The 21,082-nt window shown below is 32.6% G+C and overlaps 1 protein-coding gene across 1 annotated transcript in view; it reads right to left on the bottom strand.

Moving 5' to 3' along the window:
- Positions 1-21,082, bottom strand: part of mub (poly(rC)-binding protein mub) — a 121,070-nt gene that overhangs the window by 83,219 nt on the left and 16,769 nt on the right. The window contains exon 3 of the mRNA XM_013309389.1: positions 3,556-3,583. The gene's annotated coding sequence lies outside the window, so the exon portion shown is untranslated. The remainder of the gene's footprint in view (positions 1-3,555; positions 3,584-21,082) is intronic.

Raw genomic sequence — 21,082 nt, 5'->3', positions numbered from 1 at the left:
TGCATGGATCTTGTCGAAATTTGGCAATCATATAGGACATGGTCAGGAAGAACACATACGCTATTAATTATGTTTTTTTTTCATTTCCACGCGGACGAAGTCGCGGGCGACAGCTAATGTGTAGTAGTGTAATATTTCGTAAATAAATTAAAATACTATCAGCTTCGTAATCACATTATAAACATATAGACACCTTGGGTACGTGTAAGATTCTGTTTAATAGCAGTAAGAAGCTTAATGGACCGTAAAGCATTGTCTATTTGCGCTGGCCCGTAAGAGGTAAGTGAACAAGATTTACAGCGTGCGGAATGAATACAGCTCTCAACATGCCCGAGTGAATGTTTTAAAGACGGCAATAAAGATATGTTATTTCTATTGAAGCGGAAACGTTTAGAGAAAGTAATAAGCCATTCCTTGATAAAGAGATGTGACCTTATTATCAAGCGAGAACTTTTTACAAAAATAAGAAACTAACTACTTCAATTTAATAACGGTACTTATAATATATCTAGCTGTCGCCCGCGACTGCTCTTACGCGGAATTTAAAAAAAACTTAATTGGAAACCGATGTGTTCTTCCAGACTATGTTCTACATCTATGTCAAATTTCAGCCAGATCCATGCGTTCTGGAGATACCTTCTAACAAACATCCATCTGTACATCCAAACGTTGACATTTATAATATTAGTAAAAAATAATTAAGAAAGTAAAAAATATTTGTTCCTCAGATAGATTTTACTATAGTAATAGACTTAGCGTCAGCCTTTTTAATATTTAATTCTGTATCATGGGGTAAATATTAGTTGCAACGTTGCTCAGCAATGTAACTCACGTCCGTTGTTTGTTTATGCAAAGGTTACTTTGTGTAAGCCATCAGAGAAAGCTTATTCTGTAATCTTAATCAGAAATCTACGCGCATGCATAGTTAAAGGGATTCCAGTATTAGTGTACAGTTTACTGGACTACCCTTAACTTATCCTTTGACCTGACGTGACTAATATGTATGAGGACGTGAGGTGAAAGCAATAATTTATTGATATTACATTGCCCATTATCTCTTATGTAGAAGTAATAGTATGTGGTAAATAGAAGATTTACATATACTTTCAACCTTTTAACAGAGGCAGAGCCCGCTTTAACATCTTCGCACGAATTGGCCCGGTTCGCCCGTTGAAATACCACGACCACACAAAGACAGGCGTGAAGTGGAAGCAATTCCGAGTTTCGTCTGATGAGTGTGCCTCCCTGAGGCCTAATTTAGTCCTCTTTCCCTTCCTGCCTTTTTCTTATAAGGAAAGGATGGGAAGTGGAAATGGACTTTCTGGATGAGAGGATGCATGGAAACGGAAAATATTTTCTTTCTGTGCATCCTCTCCTCCGTCGATTAAAGGTAGGCAACACATATGCAATTGCGTATGTCTATGGGCAACGGTCACTTCGCTATTTCAGCGATTTCAGGTTGCCGCTCGCTCGTTTGCCACCTTATGATATAAAAAAAATAAGATCTATATTTATATTAACAAACTTTTCAATGAAAATTAAATAACTTTTCAATCGAAATGATGATGATGAAAATCAAAAATATTACGAAGCCCTACTTATCTCGTAAACAAAAGAACTCCTTTGAATCTTTATAAAATATTTCCTAAACCCTTTAACTTTCAGAGAGAATATTATGTGAAAAAAAGTTACTATAAAATTCAATAAAAGGATCTTTTAAATTATATTCCAAAGGAAAAATTGTACGATCATCGTTCTACTCGGCTTATAAGCATGAAAGGGTACTCGTTGAGTTGCTGTGAAATTATTTAAGTATTCCGATCATAGCACCTTAATAAAATATTCATCGTCTTCGTATAACGAATCATTTTCAAGGGATCAAATTCTCGGATTAAGATGTTTTGAATGTTAAATCGGCATTTGTCATACAAAGATAAGCTGGAGATAAAACATGATTAAGTTATCTATAAATGGGTTATTTATTCGTGAGCTTTCGATATTACAACATTAATATTTCTTCTTTTTTTACATCTTAATGATATGACTACGTCAAATCGTCAAATTTAAAGCAATTTTTACTTTGGGTACGCATTAGCAAAATATGCAATGATTCGTGATATGCTTCGAATCCTCACCGTTTTCTTTACTTCATTCAAAGTAAAATGTTACTTTCAGAATTTAAGCGATACATATTTAAAGCATTTGTTTCCGAACAGTCAAACTTTAGGAATCTCTTAAGGATTAGTTTTGGCACACCACGATAAAGTTCTTCTAAATTTCTCTTGACGTTTACTTGTAAATTATTCAAGTTTTGGGGCAGGATTTACTTTTTTTAAGCAACATGCCAAAAGTTTGTCATTGATACTTAATTTCGAACAGCGACATGGAATTAATTTTAAGAAGTAGCAATCTTGTCACTTAGTTATCTTCATCATCAGCTCACCATACGTCCCCAACGAGGGGCACGCAGCCTACCTTAAGTTAAGGGTGATTAGGCCATAGTCAACCACGCTGCCTAGATGTGGGTTGGTCGACTTCACACATGTCTTTGAATTTCTTCTCAGATATGTGCAGGTTGCATCACGATGTTTTCCTTCACCTTAAGAACGTCGGATAAATGTACCTATGTAAATCGGAAATCGAAAAACACATTGGTACATGGCGGGATTCGAACCAAGGACCTGCAGATTGCAAGTCAAGTACTTGACCCCTGAGACACTCTTACTGTCACTTAGTATTATATATCTATTTCAAATTATATTTTCTACTAAATAACATCTTTTGTTAGATATCTAGTTTTACGTTTAGTCTTACAATCTTTTGTTTCAGTCGTTTTCATTATAACACAACTATTAATCCGTCAGTTTAAACTTAATTGCGATCAGCCATTGTGAATGAGCGATTATTGTCATCGGGACACTGTTTAGAGATCCCAAAAGGATCAGATGTAGGGTGGTAAGGTCCGCTACATTGCGTTAACAAGCTTGCCTCAAACAATCAGAAGTCAAGCAGAAATTGATGGGGTACTGAACACCCACTGCGACTTACCGCCTGCCTTAATTAAAAGTCTTCAGTCAAGCGCTATACGCAATATTGAAACGTTTGTACTTACAATGTTCCGAACAAATACACTTTATTAATTATAACTACTTTTCTAATACTTACTTTAATTAATGATTAAATATTTATTTCTTCTCTTAATTAAAAGTAACAATGTTTTTAACGTCGTATTATTAGAATTGTTAAGTTAAAGTCGCGAACATTATTATTCTCTTTTAATGGTTTTGTGTTTGTACAAATGCATCATCTGGTTTATGCTCACCGCTGTAGGTAATACTGGTGAACGAATCGAAAAGCCACAAAGTCAATTAGCAAATGGATACTGTTATCATCGAAATGTTAGATACAGCTCTAATGACAATGAAACGCACTAAGCTTTATAAACAAATTGTCAGATTTTCAAATTACGTATCTATAAAATTTGCTGTTAAAACCAAATTGTTAAAAGATAAAATAAAAAAAAGAATGTGTAAATATTGGGAACTCGTAACCTACCTTAGCACCGAGCCAAAGTTTATCCAATCTGTAACAAAAACATATTTCAAGTTAGTCAAAGCAGACGTGACCCCAATACTAAGAGAAGGACCAAGAAATAAGACAAGCAATATACTTATCATGTCGTAAAAGTGAGGAGGTAACAGTTTATTGACCCTAAAGGCGTGTTATCGTTAAATTTGCATAAGGCCGAACACACACGACCTCGTCTGCCACTAACCCTCCGTTTTTACGATCAACACATGCGTCGATAGTCTAGGTATACTCTACAGTAATATTTTTCTGTTGAACCATTCGATATACGACTTGATAAAGGAACAAGAAAAATATAACCAAGAACAAATACTCGTTGGAAAGTATTGTCGATGAATATTTTTATTTCATTGATATTAATAAAATGAATCGAGAAATATCATTCACTTATACGAGTATATTTTGTGATTACTAATATTTTTTATTCCTCTTTTGTTAGAATACCAAATGGAACGTATTGCTCAGTTTCTTTGGACCAAAATTAAGTTCTATTTCGTAAAAATATATTGTACTATTTATTACGTCATTAAGTATTATTCTTTCACAAACTTGCAGTTTTTAATTCCTATTTTATTCGTGTTCGAAGATTGATTGACTTGGAATACTAAAAGGCATTTAACGGTAACGAATCTTCCCGCGTCATGCCTCAGGGGTATCAAGGTTTAGGCATCTTGTTTTCTTACTGACTTTACGTATAAATCTCCGGGGAACAAAGAATTCATTACCGGTAACTCATTCTTTATCCTAATTTTTATTATTTTATAAATGAAAATAAAATCGTGTCGAATGATTTGACTTGAGGGAAAATACAAAGGAGGCGGATACAAAAAAAAATTCTTTTTCGTTGGAAAGAACTAATCTTACTTTTTACTTATCTTACTAATATTATAAATGTTTAGATGGATGGATGGATGGATGTTTGTTAGAAGATATCTTCAGAACGGCTCAATAGATCTCGATGAAATTTGGCATAAATATAGAACATAGTCAGGAAGAACACATAAGCTACTTATCAAGTTCTTTTTTAATTCCGTGTGGACGAAGTCACGGGCAACGGCGACTAAAAATAAGGCGGCTTTTCATTTTAAGATTAGATGAAACGAATAAAATAACATGTATTGCTCTTTGACAGCCACATTCGTTGATAATTTATTGATATAAAATGAATTTACCATTTCGCTATTATAAACTGTGTACAATTAATGAGCACAAATGTTTAATGCGTATCGGTCATTACTGATTCAATTATTAATAAAGTAATAATCTGTTATTGAAATATCGATGCTTGTGTTTTGTTATTAATTCATTGATTGTTTTATTCTAATCAAATCACAATTTTAATAATCATTACATTTGTTGGAATAATTCAAGAGAAGATCAAAAGCGGACATCTTACTAATATTATAAATGCGATTGTTTAGAACAATGGATGTTTGTTTGCTTAAAGGTATCTCCAGTACGGCTGAGATTTGGCATAGACGTAGAACATAGTCTAGAAGAAGACGTAGGCTACTAATTGTTTTATTTAATTCCGCGCGGACGTAGTCGCGGGCGACAGCTAGTTATTCATAAAACTGTTTACTGGTGTTTAATGGCGACCGGCGTAAAGGCGAGTAAAATTCATCGAGAATTTCGTAAATGATTTTTAAGGCTGGTACGACGAGTGAATAGCTAATGAGGCTCTGCATTCGAGTCTTTGTTTCAGCATATTCATTACCTGCTCCCATCTCAGTTTGTTTACAAAAAACGGCTTTGTTCCCCGGCATGCCCCCTCCAGAGAAACAAACAATATCTCTAACGATTTTGAGGTCAAGCGATTTCCCTCTGTGAAATTTTCAGCAAGGTATATTAAAAGTAAGAACAAGTTAATTAAGGAGCACTTGTTTATATTTTTCAGATTAAGACACCGCTTTCTTTTGTTCATGATTTATCTTTTTAATTTTTTTTTATTTCCTTCGAATCTAAAATCAAATTTCAACTAATTATCTTTCATTTATTGAGTAACTATCTACCATACTCAAAACTGCGTAACAATAATATGACTAACTTTATAAGCTAGACGCTTTAATTAACGTTCAACTCTCGAAAGTTATTTCTATTTAAAATTTACAGACAGTTTATTTATTTAAGCAACTACAATACGTCTGTGAGTTATTAAATTATACGCAAATTGACGATGTGAATGAATACTATTGCCTAACTCAATTGCAAGGCGCAAGTCAAAAGTTACATATGATTCAAGTCTAAACCGCAACTTAGTTGTAAGGTTTATTGCTGAAATAAACTGATTTAACAGTTTGGTGTGTTTAGTGAGAAAAGCGTAGCCACTCACATGTAGCTTTGTACGTAACATAATTAAACTAAAACAAGTATTTGACAAGGGAAATCTTGCAGTAGAACTTCAAAGACGTATTTACTTGAGCTACTTAAAATTTGTATTAGGCGTTTTATAGCTGGTTTCTGAGACCCTTTATCAAAGATATTGTTATATCTATTTCGCCAAAGAAAATGAGAGTGATGATATGTTTTATACAGGGCTTCAGAAACCAACGATTAGCTACATTTGTATTTAAATTGTTTAAACAGTTTGTACTAACTTTTAATTAATTTAAATAAATTCAGAGAATTAATATTTCTCTAGGGATATGTTAACATAACACCACTTAATTTTAATTCAAAGTTTGCGGTGTTATGTAACAATTCATTTAAGCATTAAGAATAAGCCGCGTTACGGATACTTAATCTTTCTCCCTCCTTTATAAGACGTTAATTTGCATACTTATTATGATTTGCATAGCATCATCATAACTCAGGTGGTAACATTGACTACACAACCAATTATAATATAAGGTTTTTATCATATTCGCAATCTTACCATACAATACAATTTATTGGTAATATTTAAATAAGAGGTCATACGATTTACAAAAAAAAATCACACTCAATTTGAATATAGATCTTTCTCGATAAGCAATGATTTTAGTCTATTTTTAAATGATGCGTGACTGGTCTTACTGCTCTAGTTAACTCAGTAACAAAACTAGACAGTTTTGTTTATAAAATATAGCTATAAGGGAGGCCATATAACTACGTTGAATAAGGCAGTTTGAAAAATTCAAAAAAAGAATAGTGCAATAAAGTATCGTAGATTTAAGCACCAATTCGTTGGTGGAGTTAGTTAATTTATTGAATCTTTAAAGGAAATAAAGAAAATGCCACACCATTCCATGCGAATTCTGCACGCGTCGATTCAGTACACGTTGGTTCATCTAAAATTAATAGCGAGCATTATCCGGAGTAGCTTGAATACTGGCCGCTTCTACCGACGGTATGCTTAATTAAATATTATATTAATATAAAAAAAAGAAAAAGGAAAAGGATGTGAAAAGCCGAATAAATGCAGGTTGGATGAAATGGCGACAGGTCACCGGTGTAACTCGTGATCCAAAAATGCCAATGAAACTTAAGGGACAGATCTACAAGTCCATCGTAAGACCTGTCGTATTGTACGGATCTGAATGTTGGGCCACCAAGGTTTCGGATGAAAGAAGATTGCATGTGGCTGAAATGCGTATGCTAAGATGGATGTGTGGTGTGACAAGGAAGGATAAAGTTAAAAATGTGTATATTAGAGGAAGTTTGAAAGTAGCGCCAGTGATCGAGAAATTGAGGAGTAAAAGATTAGCGTGGTTTGGACATGTTATGAGGAGGGATGATGATGATATAAACAAAAAAGTAATGAGATTGAATGTGGATGGCTACAAGGGTAGAGGAAGACCAAAAAAAGTATGGAATGACTGTGTGAAAGAGGATATGCGTAAGAAGGGGGTAGACTCGGATATGACGGCTGATAGAGATGTATGGAGGAGTAGTACATGCTGTGCCGACCCTCGATAGGGATAAGGGCAGGTTGATGATGATAAAAAAACGATATATTATAAGGACTACACGCAATAAAACCTTTTTTGAACTGTCTAATACTTAAGCAATACCTATTTTTTATTCTTGTATTATTTAGGCGTAAGTAACCATAATGTGATTGGGTATGTGAGTCAGATTTTAATAATGAAATTACCACATAACTATAGATATGCGTTTGCTTGATTATTTTTAGGGTTCCGTACCTCATCGGAAAAAACGAAACCCTTATAGGATCACTTTGTTATCTGTCCGTCAGTCTGTCAAGACCCTTTTTCTCAAAAACGCGTGAAAGTATCAAGCTGGAATTTATTTTAATATTATTTCGATAGAGTATCATAAAATAATTATTAAAATAGACAAAGCTTTCGATTAGACTTGATAATACAAAAGTAAATAATTAACATCAAAGAAGAGAGCCCTCAATAATCACTTAAGGAATTAAATTACTCTCATAAAGGTGGCATCAGAAACTTTTCTTGTAATTAGAACGTCTTCTAATTTGTTCGAGTAAATAGGCTTTGTTCAAATAGAACGCTCCTAATTAAGATTTCTTAATAAACAGCTAATGTACTAAATATTTATATGTAATGTTTATCAATTTAAATGATAATATTATACAAAGATATTATAATATTATAATCTTTAATTTAATACATTCCATGCCGCTACAATTTTTTCGTTCGCCAGTGAAATCGTCTGATAAGTACAATGGCAATGAATGTGTTAATAATAATGGTGTTAGAAAATAAGAAGTAATCAAACACAGTGGTACTCCCTGCTAAATAAAAAACGAGGCTCTGGCGACCGAGCAATGGCGGTATAACCATACACTCGATTGCGCAAGCAGTCGGAAGAGGCCACAGCAGTCTTGAGGAGTAAATAACCTAAGAAAGATTTGGTGCAGAAGGCAACGGGAAACCACTGCACTATTTTTCCGTAGTAGCTAACTTTATGGAAGAGTCAATAATACCACTGGCCCCGAGCTCCCGGCGTCTCTTCAATGATACAGGGGTGCGTAGAATCCCCGGGCGGAAAGTACTTAGGTTAGGAAGAACAAGAAGAAATACAGTACTATTATTAGAAAAGAAGGAAAGAAACGAGTTTAATTTTATGATTTAAGTCACTAATAAGATTTAAGATTTATCGAAATAAGCATGTTGCATTTACGCAGTTCAATGTCCCTCCTTGTATTGCGGTAATTCAAATTTATGGCTTGCTTCGCTTGGGAATAGAACATTGTCATTCGACCGGGCTGTTATCGGAAATAGACGTGTGTAATATTCATGAGCTAACTCACATATATTAGGACATTTTAATAATCAAATTAATTATTCGATCTTATGACTTATTTAACAGCAAGATAGATTAGCTTCTTATATTGTAATTTATTTCAGCACGAGAAAAACATTGTAATAATATTACACATGACCTTAGAAGAGTAATTTACTTTTTATGAATTAATAAAACGTGTGAAACATTTGCGTGAATGTTACATGATCGTTATAGTTTGCAATATAAAAGCGATGGTATTTGCATATTTGCAGAATTATGATGTATTTCTATTCCGTCTGGTAGTAATCTTTTGGGAAATCTTTGGAAATCAACTACGAGCTTTTGTATCATTGTAGCCACATGTGAAATACCGGTCTACGTTCCGTGTTTAAAAATATATTTTCTTATTCATAATTGCGCAACCTACAAATAAGTAATTGAGAGAAAGACAGGTAGATTTCATTTAAAATGTTGCTACGAATTCGCTACGGAGATGTATTCATAGGTTATTCGTAGAAAGATGCTACGAATATCAAATTAACAAGGCGAAACAACATAACAAATTGTGTATCATTTTTAACTTTAAAAAACCATTTCAAAACCAAAATGTTTACCAAAATACATAATTAGTTTTAAAGTAAAGAAAAGATAAAACATTTACGTATTTATTAATTTCGACGGATTGTATATATAACAATAATTATAAAAAAAATTAAAACACCACTTTCATATTTAGTAAAATAAAATTGAGAAATTCGCATCGCCGCTCGCACTTCCAACAAAAACTCGGTCGAATGGACGATGTTTAATCCCCAGAGCGCGTTGTGTGATCCGGAACAACCTGAAATGTACGCAGGAAACATACGTAGTGGAATACAAGTCCGTTCATTTGGTAGATTAACACGCATTATGTGAATGTTTTTACTGAATAATTTAGTAAGTTATAACAGGATTTAGATCATTCATCTGATTTCTATTGCGACGTACGACATATAGTATTATCTTACGGATATCTTATTGATATTATAAATGCGAATATTTCGATTGATGGATGGATGGATCTTTGTTTGAAGGTATCTCCAGAACGGCTGAACGGATCTCGTTGAAATTTGGCATAGATATAGAACATAGTCTAGAAAAAGAAATAGGCTACTTATTTACTTTTTTTAATTCCGCGCGGACGGAGCAGCGGGCGACAGCCAGTATTCTAATAAATACTCTTTAGATTCAAAATTATTAATGGTAAAATAATCGAAATGCTAATGAAAATATTCGTCGTTAACGGCTAGAGTCAATATTATTTGAAACGGATAATTGCCACGAATATATTAACTACGCTTCTCCGTTTGATTTGACGCTTCGCTTGCTATAATAAATGAAGCCGTTAATACAAGCTGCACAAATACAGAATTAAATTTTATGTTAATGTTTTCATTATTAATTCATAATAAATCTTAATTCTTAGTAATATTATAAATGCGAAATGGATGGATGTTTGTTTTACGGTAACAACGCAACGGCTCAACGGATCTCGATAAAATTTAGCCTAGCTGTAGAATGTAGTCTGGCAGAACACGTATGGTACATATTAAGTTATTTTTTTTAATTTAACGTCGACGTAGTAGTGGGCGACAGCTAGTAGATTTATAAAGGAAACATCGTGTGACGTAAATATATAAAATGTTAAAACACTTAATTGTAAGAAGAGTTTATGACTTAATTCAAAAGACTCAAGTGACCTATGTGTTAAGTGAACACGTGAAGCAAATCGTTAACAGTCAGTTAAGCAATTAATTTCATGCAAACAGTAACATGGGTCGGGCGCTACCTTTCTCGGAGTTAATATTCCATAAAATATCGTTACAAAAGGATATTTCTCGAGAAATGGATTCATTCTCGAGCAGTAAATAGAACAAAAAACGAATGAATTTATAATATTTATATTTAAAACCACATGTAGTAAGCTCCATCAAAATCATAGAAAATTTATGTAGAGTGTAATAATATTTAGAGTCAAATACCATACTTGCCTTATCTAAAAGATTCAATAATATAACTAACAAATAAAGTTGTATGTATGGTATAATATACAAAATGAACATAAGGGTTTAAAATTATATATTTGCAAACAATTATTTTGAAAAAAATTGGTTTCATATAATGATATCATAGGATATCCAGCGTATAGTATATCCATGTTCTCGCCAGCGATCTGCGTCGTATATAGTAACACAATTATCTAATAAACTGATCCAATTCGCATCGCAAGTACAGCTTCTCATTTTCCAACAATTTATTAAATATTTATTAACATTATTCCGAATCTATTTTCCATTTTGTTTCCATCCGTTTAACTACGGTTATAGACGTGCTCGAAATAATTAACTTTGATCTTGTTTAACGGCTCTTTTAAAACAATCAAAGTTTTAAGCTCTGGGCTAATTAAGCTTTCAAAATTGAATTTATTATATAATTTATAATACGAAATTGTCAAAAAAGAGTATATGTACTCTTATTTATTAAAGCTTTAAAGGGCATAGTTATTGTATTGGTATTTTCTAGGTTTGATAAAAAAAGTAAATTAATACTTTTGTCTTGTATAATTTTAATAGAACAGAAACTGCGGTTGTAAAGGATATTATATTCCAGCCACAAACAATAACTAGGTGAATTATAAATAGTTTAACATTCTTATAGTTGGCTGCTAATGGCCATGTGCGCCTCAACACACCGAGGTAACGTTCCGAAGGCGAAGAGAAAATGCGCCACAAATTCCATAAGACTTGTGCTCGATTCATACTGAACATACAAATGAATAATGTACTTTGCTAAAATATTAACTCAGGCACAAAAATTCCAAGGTAATGATGACTAAACATCTTTATTTATTTTCTCTAGGTTGAGCATCGAACGGAAATATAATATAAGAAATGCAAGTTAACAGAAGGGATGTTCGATCTAAAACAATTTGAAGCTGGATTTACATGATTTTGAGATTTAGTTGTTTGGGTAACAACAAACGTTAGATATAATAAAATATTCTGAATTGTGATATAGTTCGTTGACCCTTTTAATATCAGGTTTATAGTACCACATACATTGAAGTATTATACAAACCATACTTTTTGTTTATGTTAATTTATTAAAATATTTCTTAAATAAATTGTAAAGAAGTACACAATTCACAATTTCCTTTATCTGAAAGATGAAAAAACAATTCTCAATTAAGCAAAAGATTTGTGGAGAAAGTTTATTACATTTGATAATATTCAATTACTTTTCGTTTAATTCCACCACAAAAATAGCGGACTGCGTCTGTCAGTTATTCTTATCAGAGGAAGTTATTTAATAATCAACGCTCTTTCATTTCGACTCGTAAAGGAAATTTCAAACGCTCCTAATTAGGCAATTGGGAGTCTTCGCGCTGTATCAACCGACTTTTAATTGTAAACCGCATTTCATGCCGAATAAAAACCTTGAATAAACCCAAATTTATTTTTAACATTTGTGTTGTTTTAACGTTTAACCTTTACAGGTGAAACGTATTTAAAAATTATATACAGAAGTGTATGTTTAAATCTGATCTTACCCAAGTTTAAATATAAAATTCGTTTCTTTAATAATATAACACATTTCATTTTTCAATGAAAGTTACAAAACGTGTCAACGTATTAATTAATTTAGAGTAAAACCACGTTAGCCGTGTAAATTTAATCAGTTAGCAAACAAATGACGAAGGTGGCACCCCTCGTGTTACCGCGGAGTACGGACAACGGTTAATATGAAAATGTGGGTAACCAGTGTGAAAATATGATGGCATTAATATAAATTGCACGTCGTCTAACTCAAGGGAAAAACAACTAGCCAGAGAGAAAACAATGAGGCCCATCATTAGAAGTAACATTAAACAATAATATTTCAAATTACATTCATTAACATAACATAAATTTGACAATGAAAATATACTGAAATTTGTGAACTGTATAATTTTATGTTATACCTTTTAAAATGAAAAATCACGTTTAATATTTAAAAATCTGTTAATTAATATCGTATCAGGCAATTTGAAATAAACCCTTGATAATTTTTTTATTATAATTTTTATTGTTCTCGATTAATGCTGGCATTTATATAGTTCGGAAAAATTTGCAAAAACTTCTAAATTTAAAAATTAAATGGCATTTTTTTACGTATATTTCAAATGTTTGCTTCTAACACAATACGCCTTTAGATACTCCAAACTTATATTCACAAACGCTAGTAATCTTGTATTTAACATTTGGAGTTTTCTGAGAAAGTCGTGGAATACTTGGGGCGGATAAGCCTGTTTTCTGGCAGGCGAATATCCCGAGTACGTTCGACATTGGCTAAGGCGATTTTAGTATAAAGCCCTACAGAAAATCAATAAGAGATGCTTTTTCTATCTTTGATAAATAAAAAGTAAAACAATATTCTCAACACACTTGTATCAGCTTAATTATATTATTTCGAAGATTATGTTATTTTTATAATATGACGCAGTGAACGAACAAGCCAAATAAATGCGCCAAACAAGTGAAATGACTGCTACCCATAGACATTCGCATTTTCAGCTACGTAGCCTATCTTTAATCAATAAAAGAGATATAGGGAAGATATACAGGATAATTCCTCTTCCTATGCGTCCACACCACTGTCAAATCCACTTTACCTTCATAATAGGAACAGGGTGGAAAGGGGAAGAAAACGGAAATTAGGCCTCCCGCACCCACACATGTGAGACAAAACGCAGAATTGCTTCCACTTCATGTCTGTCTTCTGTGTGGTTGTGGTATTTCGCAAATCCGGCCAATTCGTGCAACATTTTTGTTGCCGGCTGTTAAATGTTTAATTTAATTTAAATTAATAAAATGAACACAGAAATGACTAAACGTTCTGCCACTGAAAAATGTTTGGGCATACTCTATATTGCGCAGATCTAATCTCGACAACGATAAATACAATAAAATGAATAAAAGATGAAGTCAAAGGTCACATCTAATTAACTTGATGTTTTGATAGATACGCCGTATTTTAAGATTACCAAAGTGAAATATTTAAAATTATCCCTTTTATATTTTTTAATAACATCGTATTTTGCTTTGACGATGTTTCTTCAAATCCAATAAGGCAGTACGCGGAGATGAAAGTCAAAACGTCTCAATTCTGTTTGAAGTCGAAACCAAGTGGATTTTGACATGAAACTGCTTGATGTTAAGCTTTTTAAAGTGTAATGAATACAGCGCCTTTCTCTAACAGATTTTTGAGACAGGCTTCGTCTTAATTGAAAAGTATTATTCCTTTTTAATTTATAAATGCTGATTTGGAATAATTTTCGGAATATTCTATGTTAATTGAAAATCCTACATTTAGAAGCAATCATCCGAATCGCGGTAGAAACAGGATTTATTAACCCCAAATATTTTCAATGTATAAAAAAACCTCAAATCTAAATATTGCTCGTAACTCTTACGTACATTTTGTAACGAATACGACACAAACGTATACATTTAAAAATTCATCGTAACTAATTATGATAAGAAATAAAACAACACAATTCCACAGCAAGGATTTGTAATTAACTATTTCAAGAATACATATATATACGTACGTATATAACTTCTAAGTAGTTATATATATACATGTGAAGCCACACATGATAGCGCATGTATCATAATTGTATTATAATAATATACGAAGCTGTAATTCGATTACATAGTGTGTTGTTTTCCCCGCGAATGCGACATAGCATCGTATTCCGGCCGATAGTCTGCGGCCGCCGCCGCAAACCTCAAACCAACAACATACGCAACACCGATATTATGTCTCGACATATATACATTCGATGCAGAATTAATTACTGACTTCGGATCTGATTAATTGATTTCCTTTAAATAAGAATAGTTCTCAGGTGTCTCTGTAAACAAGCAATAAATGTTATTTGCAAGTTCGAAATTATAGCTATATTCTAGCTGTCGCCCGCGACTCGGTCCGCGCGGAATTAAAAACAAACTTAATAAGTTTATGTTCTATTAGACTATGATCTACATCTGTGCTAAATGTCATCAAGATACGTTGAGCCGTTCCGAAGGTATCTTGTTACAAACATCCATCCATCTATCTATCTAAACATTCGCATTCATAATATTAGTAAAATAAAGGGTTTATTTAAAAGTAAATTATACATTTAATAGCCAGACCCATCTTTAATCTTCTAAAGTCGATAAAGTGTTGATTATTACTAATATGTTAGAGATTATAAAAGAAACATTTTTAACTACAAAAAATCATGGACACTATCGAATAGTTTTCACACTTATTTATATATTCCTTACATTGCTCGTGTATTTCCTGCCTTTTACGAACGTTTGTCATTTTAATATATTAGATTTTGTGAATTCTAAATAATCCCAAACTGATCCACATAGACCCTTTCATGGAAAAAAAATATTGTTGAAAATCTTTTACCCTTACGGTTCTATTTTGAATAAGGCGATAGAAGGGATGAACGGTAAATGTGATTATAATTCGTAGGCCGTTTGTTTTGAATATATTTAATATATAAGGTACCTTACTCAAAATTGATTCATCCTTTTTATGTTACTCTATAACTACTGCAATGTTTTCGTGTCAAATAAACCTACTTAAATACATACAATTAAAACTTGATTGCTCTTGGACTTGTTCTAAAACTAGCTTTGATTATTACACTCTAATTAACAAAAATGTAGATTCACATTGTTAGTAAAATTGAAAATCAGATGACGTTAAGAAATTAAAAAATAAAATGTCTGACCTCTTTAAAACCTATTTTCAAGTCTCCAAATTCAATATAGCACTTATAAATTCATAAATACAATTTAAGGGAGGACCTTACCTAAATGAGCAAACTATAAATCATAGCACGAGTAATAGCAAAATAATAGCACTAGCAAAACAAGATCAAGACCATATAAGCGTGAAATTTTACATTTACATTGAATATACACTGCTAATATTTGTTCACTTTAAAATACAACGTGTAGATATCGTGTGAGAGAGCGTTAAAATGATAAATGGCTTCCAAAAATATACTGCGCCTGCAACAGTTCCTCGGCGAGACAAGACGATCGTGTCTAAATATTTCGCGTACAAATATAACGCCCTACAAACTATGCGAATGCTCACATGTCTATACTTCCGTCAACCGTGCTACGTAGAACTAGTTTTCAAATGTACTACACAAACGTGTCACGATGTTATGCTTACGGTTTAAAATAGCACCATTAAATTTAGATGGATAGATAGAAAATGTTATTACCCACAACTTATTTTTTTTTATAACATAAGGTGACAAATGCACAACCGACCGCTACCCATAGATATCTGCAATTTCATATGCTTTGCTTACCTTTAATCGACGAAAGAAGCGCGCACAAAAAGAGAATAATTCCTATGTGTCACATCCTCCGTCAAATCCCCGTCCCCTCATCTTTTCCTCATAAGAAAAGGTGGGAAGAAAAAAGGGACTAAAATTAGTCCTCCGACACCACACTTATCAGACGAAACGCTTTCTTATGTGTTGATTTAAATGTGTTTCAATTCAGTCTGTTATTTCCATTGAAATAAACATTAATAACCTAATTAGCTTGAACATTTGAGTTCACATAAATACCAATGTGGCAGCTAAAGGTAACGCGTAATTTCTATGAATTCAAATTAGCTAGTTACATAAAAGGTAAACTCTATTTTATTCACCGCAACAGAATTATGAAGGTCTTTAAAATTTGAAGCTCTTTCACGGATTACGCAATTACTCTGTCGCTTTGAAATGAAATGGAATTCATAAACACCTGAGAGATTTCCAGACAGCGCGTACACAAAACTCAAACGCAGGCAATCGTTGAAACAATTTTAATTTAGCCAAATATACATCGAATAAATGAAACCTTTCAGATTTCGTAGCGGGTCTTTTGTGTCTAATTACCGTCATTCAATATTCGAAACGTTCAAAATTGAAACGAGTGAGAGCGGGATTGGTACAGAAACTAATCAAAAGTTTTGAGGCAAAGAAAACTATATGCAGACAAACCGAAGAAGACATAGTCGTTTTATTGAATAAGTCGGGATCTAACTTGCAGGATTGGATACCTGGAAACAAAAACTTTGTCCGCAGTTGAGCTGACTTCGATGTGAAACATACCATACTTGAGCACTTCGTCTCATGTATATTACCTTTATTATCATGAAATACGTATCAAACCCTAGGCATTAGTTTAACTACGGAATTCTTAAAGCGTAATATTCCTGTTAAACGCATCAAATTTTCGTCCTCTACATTCTGAGTCCTTAAACAACTGTTGATAAAATATTTTAGAGCTGACACTCAAACAGCTTTATCTGTGTATATGTTTGACAACTCCATTAGAGAATAAGTTCATAGGAACTTAGATAAAAAAAATGTAGGACTTCAAGATTCTTTCTGTAAGTTAATATCACGTTAACGCTTGTTACATGAAGTTATCAAAATATTTTTAAAGTATCTAGAAAAGTAGTCGTTCAAATAATAATCTAAATATTTTTTTGACTTGAATTATGTGCAGTTTAAATGAAGAATAGTGAAAGAAACTTTTAACATTTTTCAAATCAAAATATATTCAAGTCAACTGTATATGAAAGGAAATAGCTTAATTCAAACCAAGCTACAAAATAGAACAATTTATCGGTACATTAGACTATAATTATAAGGTCTGAAATGATCTATGGAGCGTTAGTCCATGTCTATTGGTGCGCAAGTGGACGGCAAACGCCTATGAAAACGGATTAGCTGTTAATTGCGGAGGCGGCAATGTTGGTCAGTTAATTAGTCGCCTTTATGGCTTGTTTGCCGGTCAACACTCGTGTCGCGTCGTTTCTACGCGGACTGTGCACCCCAATAATAACATTTGCAAAATTAAACAAGCCGTTTCAACGCACGCGCTATTACAGCCATCGGACCTTTTAACACCTGACCACCGCATAACGAATACATTATAGATGTGTAAAAAAAATCAGTATGTTTAATTAAAGACCGTTGAGCAATTGAATGAGTTTAGAAAATCATATGAAAAAAAATATTTATGTATATAAAAGGAAGTATGAGATAGCATTAAAACATTATTAAAGCAAGAATATGAAAACTATTATAATAGCAACATTCATAGGAACTGGGAACAAGGAAAACATATTCAGAAAACAGTAACGATGCTGCAGTGCTTTGACTGGAAAGCTTGCGTTTGTAGTGTTGTCTTTGTTTTTACTGGCGCGGACAGTACGGATGGTTCATTCCAATTATGCCCGTGGAGTGTGCACGCTTGTCCTCAGTAGTTTTAACAATAAAGGAAAAAGACATACCTGCTGAGCGACACGGCTATTTTGTATGATGGCACAAAAGCGCTATTTATGGACTATATTTCGCTGTTAATTATAATATAAAAAGTTCCACAGTATAATATTATATTTACTTTTACGTGATATAGTAACTAGTAAGTTGTATCAACCCAGGTACGTGATAAAATTGCGAACAAGACAGTCCAAGACATCTGCTCCATTCAGCGAAATCAAAATCTTTGAGAAAACAGAGAAAAAAAAATTAAACGGGGATTTTAGTGTCATAAACCATTAGCGCATCAACTTAGTACTGGTCTAATAATTATTATGCCATATATTTAACACAAAAAAGTATTCGTATTGATGCGTTCATCCTTTTAATTATTTCCTTCCTCGCCGTTTACCCATTCTCGATGTAATTTACCTAAAACCCGCAAGTACATGTCTCTCTGTTTACACGATACGCTAACGGAAATAAGAAAAATATGCGTGGTTTATTTCATACCGCTCCTCTTTGAAATTAAATATATGTTATTACCACTTTATAAAATTGATACAAGAAACCCTTGTGTACATTATATTATATTTCAAAAGGTAATTTTAAAGTAGAGCTTCATTGAAGAGTATTTCAAATTTACGAGCGGATAATTTTATTTTTTTAGATTATATTCAAGTTACTCTAACAATTTCTCGATAGATGGAAAATATTACAATGTTGTGAACGTTGCAAAATAGAAAATAACTTCGTTACAACGCCACGCTTTTATTTACAGAGTGACTTCGCAACGGGAATTTGTCCTATTGTCTACTGATCCACTCAATATCACAGTTTCGTTTTACAATTGAATGTAATTAGCAGAAATCAAGTCATATTGAAAGCGAAAAATTGAATGATAGAGTTGTTTTCATTACTGCAGTTATTATTAAAACAAATATAAATATGAAAATGAACTTATTAGGATTTGAAAGATTTTATTAACTTTTTTAATACATTTTTATCTGTATTAGCTAGTTGATAATTTATTGATTGAAATTAAATGATTTAAAAAGTTTAGGTACTGGTTGAATACAAGATTTTTAACGAGGTAAAAAGATAAGGGATATACTCATGTTCTTGACAAGGCTTTGACACGATATTTTAAGTATGGAAAGGCATATGTAGATTTATAGACATCTAAGCCGCCAATATCCAGTATCGTGACCGCTCCGGGCAACCGACGCAACCAAATCTTCGACCGTGTAAAGGAAATAATGTGTTCCTTGTTAATGGATTTTCAAAGCAAGGAAATATGTGTCATTCTATTGTGTAATTCTATAAAGATATATCGAAAGAAAATAAGGTTTAATAAGCGTGTAAATTTTGTCTTAGAATTTGCGTTAGTATTTTCATTAATTATTTGGATAATACAAACTCCGTACATTATTTAAAAAAAATAATAACTCGATGGCGATTAAATCATAATACAAAGGTTAATTAAATACACATACTCTTTGCTCTTTATTTATAAATCAGTTTCATCATAATACTTTCCTTACGCAATCGAGAAGTTTTCTTCGTATATCTTATATTGGAGGAGTCGAATCTTTGCGTATAAAAGTAGATACAAGTAAAACAATGAAGTACAAAGTTTGATGGTGTTATCAATTAATAGAGATTTATATCGATCGATGAGAACATATGGAAAAGTTTAGTGCAGCTAACTACGTAACGAGCAAGAACACAGGTGCCATCGGAAAATTATGCTGAGCCATATGGAGGCTAATCCATCAAACGATCGTGATCGTGCGCCGGCTTTCATTAATCATACTCTATTGATTAACGAGTCTACACACGAAGTAAACACACTATTATGTATTGTTTCAACTCCTAATTTATCACAATTCACACATTATCTGTAACATATCTGACAAACTGCTAAATACTCTTCATTTTATTAACTTATTGCGTTTAATTGATGATTCATCTTAATTATTGGTGCTCCCGCCTTTGTACTACAATAATATATATTTAACATTGTAAAGTTGTTTGATTTTAGTCTATTTTATTTGTAACAGAAATGGCTGGAAAAATTGTAGACTTATATTACAAAAAATACTTATTATAACTGTGAATAATTTTCAAAAATTCTATATTTTAAAAATTTAATTGAAAAATACAGTAAATTATTTTTATAGAAGCTCTATTTTGCCGATAACAAAGACTTCTAGGTCACATATACAACAATAGAAGTAGTGTTTTATTGTGCGTTCTTGTAAATAAATAGTAATGATAAAAAACTATTCCAATTAATCCAAAATTATATAATATTTTACATAATATAACAGAATATTTCGTTCGTAATTTAAATTAGTTCGTACTAGCTGTCGTCCGCGACTACCCCCGTGCGGAATTAAAAAAAACATAATTGGTAACCTATGCACTCTTCCAGATTATTTTCTATATGTATGCCAAATTACACCGAGATCCATTTAACCGTTCTGGAGATACGTTCAAACAAACATGCATCTAAACATTCGCATTTATAATATTAGTAAGAAGTAAGATATGAATTACATGGACAACAATATTTTATTACATATTTCAGGAAGCTACAAAAATACAATAACACTTTTTGATAACTTTACGGATTTTCATTTTCGGATTATGATAATTTTAATGTCAGTAATAAAACAGATATCACGTATGAACGCTAAAACCTAATGAAAGCCGTCCCGTCATTTTTACTGGCCACTGCCGGCCGTTGAGGCCTCATTAAATAGTTATGTTCGGTTTATTGTTTAATCCGATGTCATGACGAATTGTCTGTTATTAACCCGGAACATCAAACCAGCGGGAGTTCGCATAATTAATATTGCAAATGTTGTTAGCAGATGCCTCGTGTACACCAAAGCTAAAGCGAATTGCAAAATTAAGATAAAGTGATATTTAATTGTA

This window comes from Papilio xuthus, unplaced genomic scaffold (genome assembly GCF_000836235.2).
Source record: "Papilio xuthus unplaced genomic scaffold, Pxut_1.1 DF827777.1, whole genome shotgun sequence".
NCBI lineage: Eukaryota > Metazoa > Arthropoda > Insecta > Lepidoptera > Papilionidae > Papilio > Papilio xuthus.
This window is presented reverse-complemented; position numbering and strand designations above follow the sequence as displayed.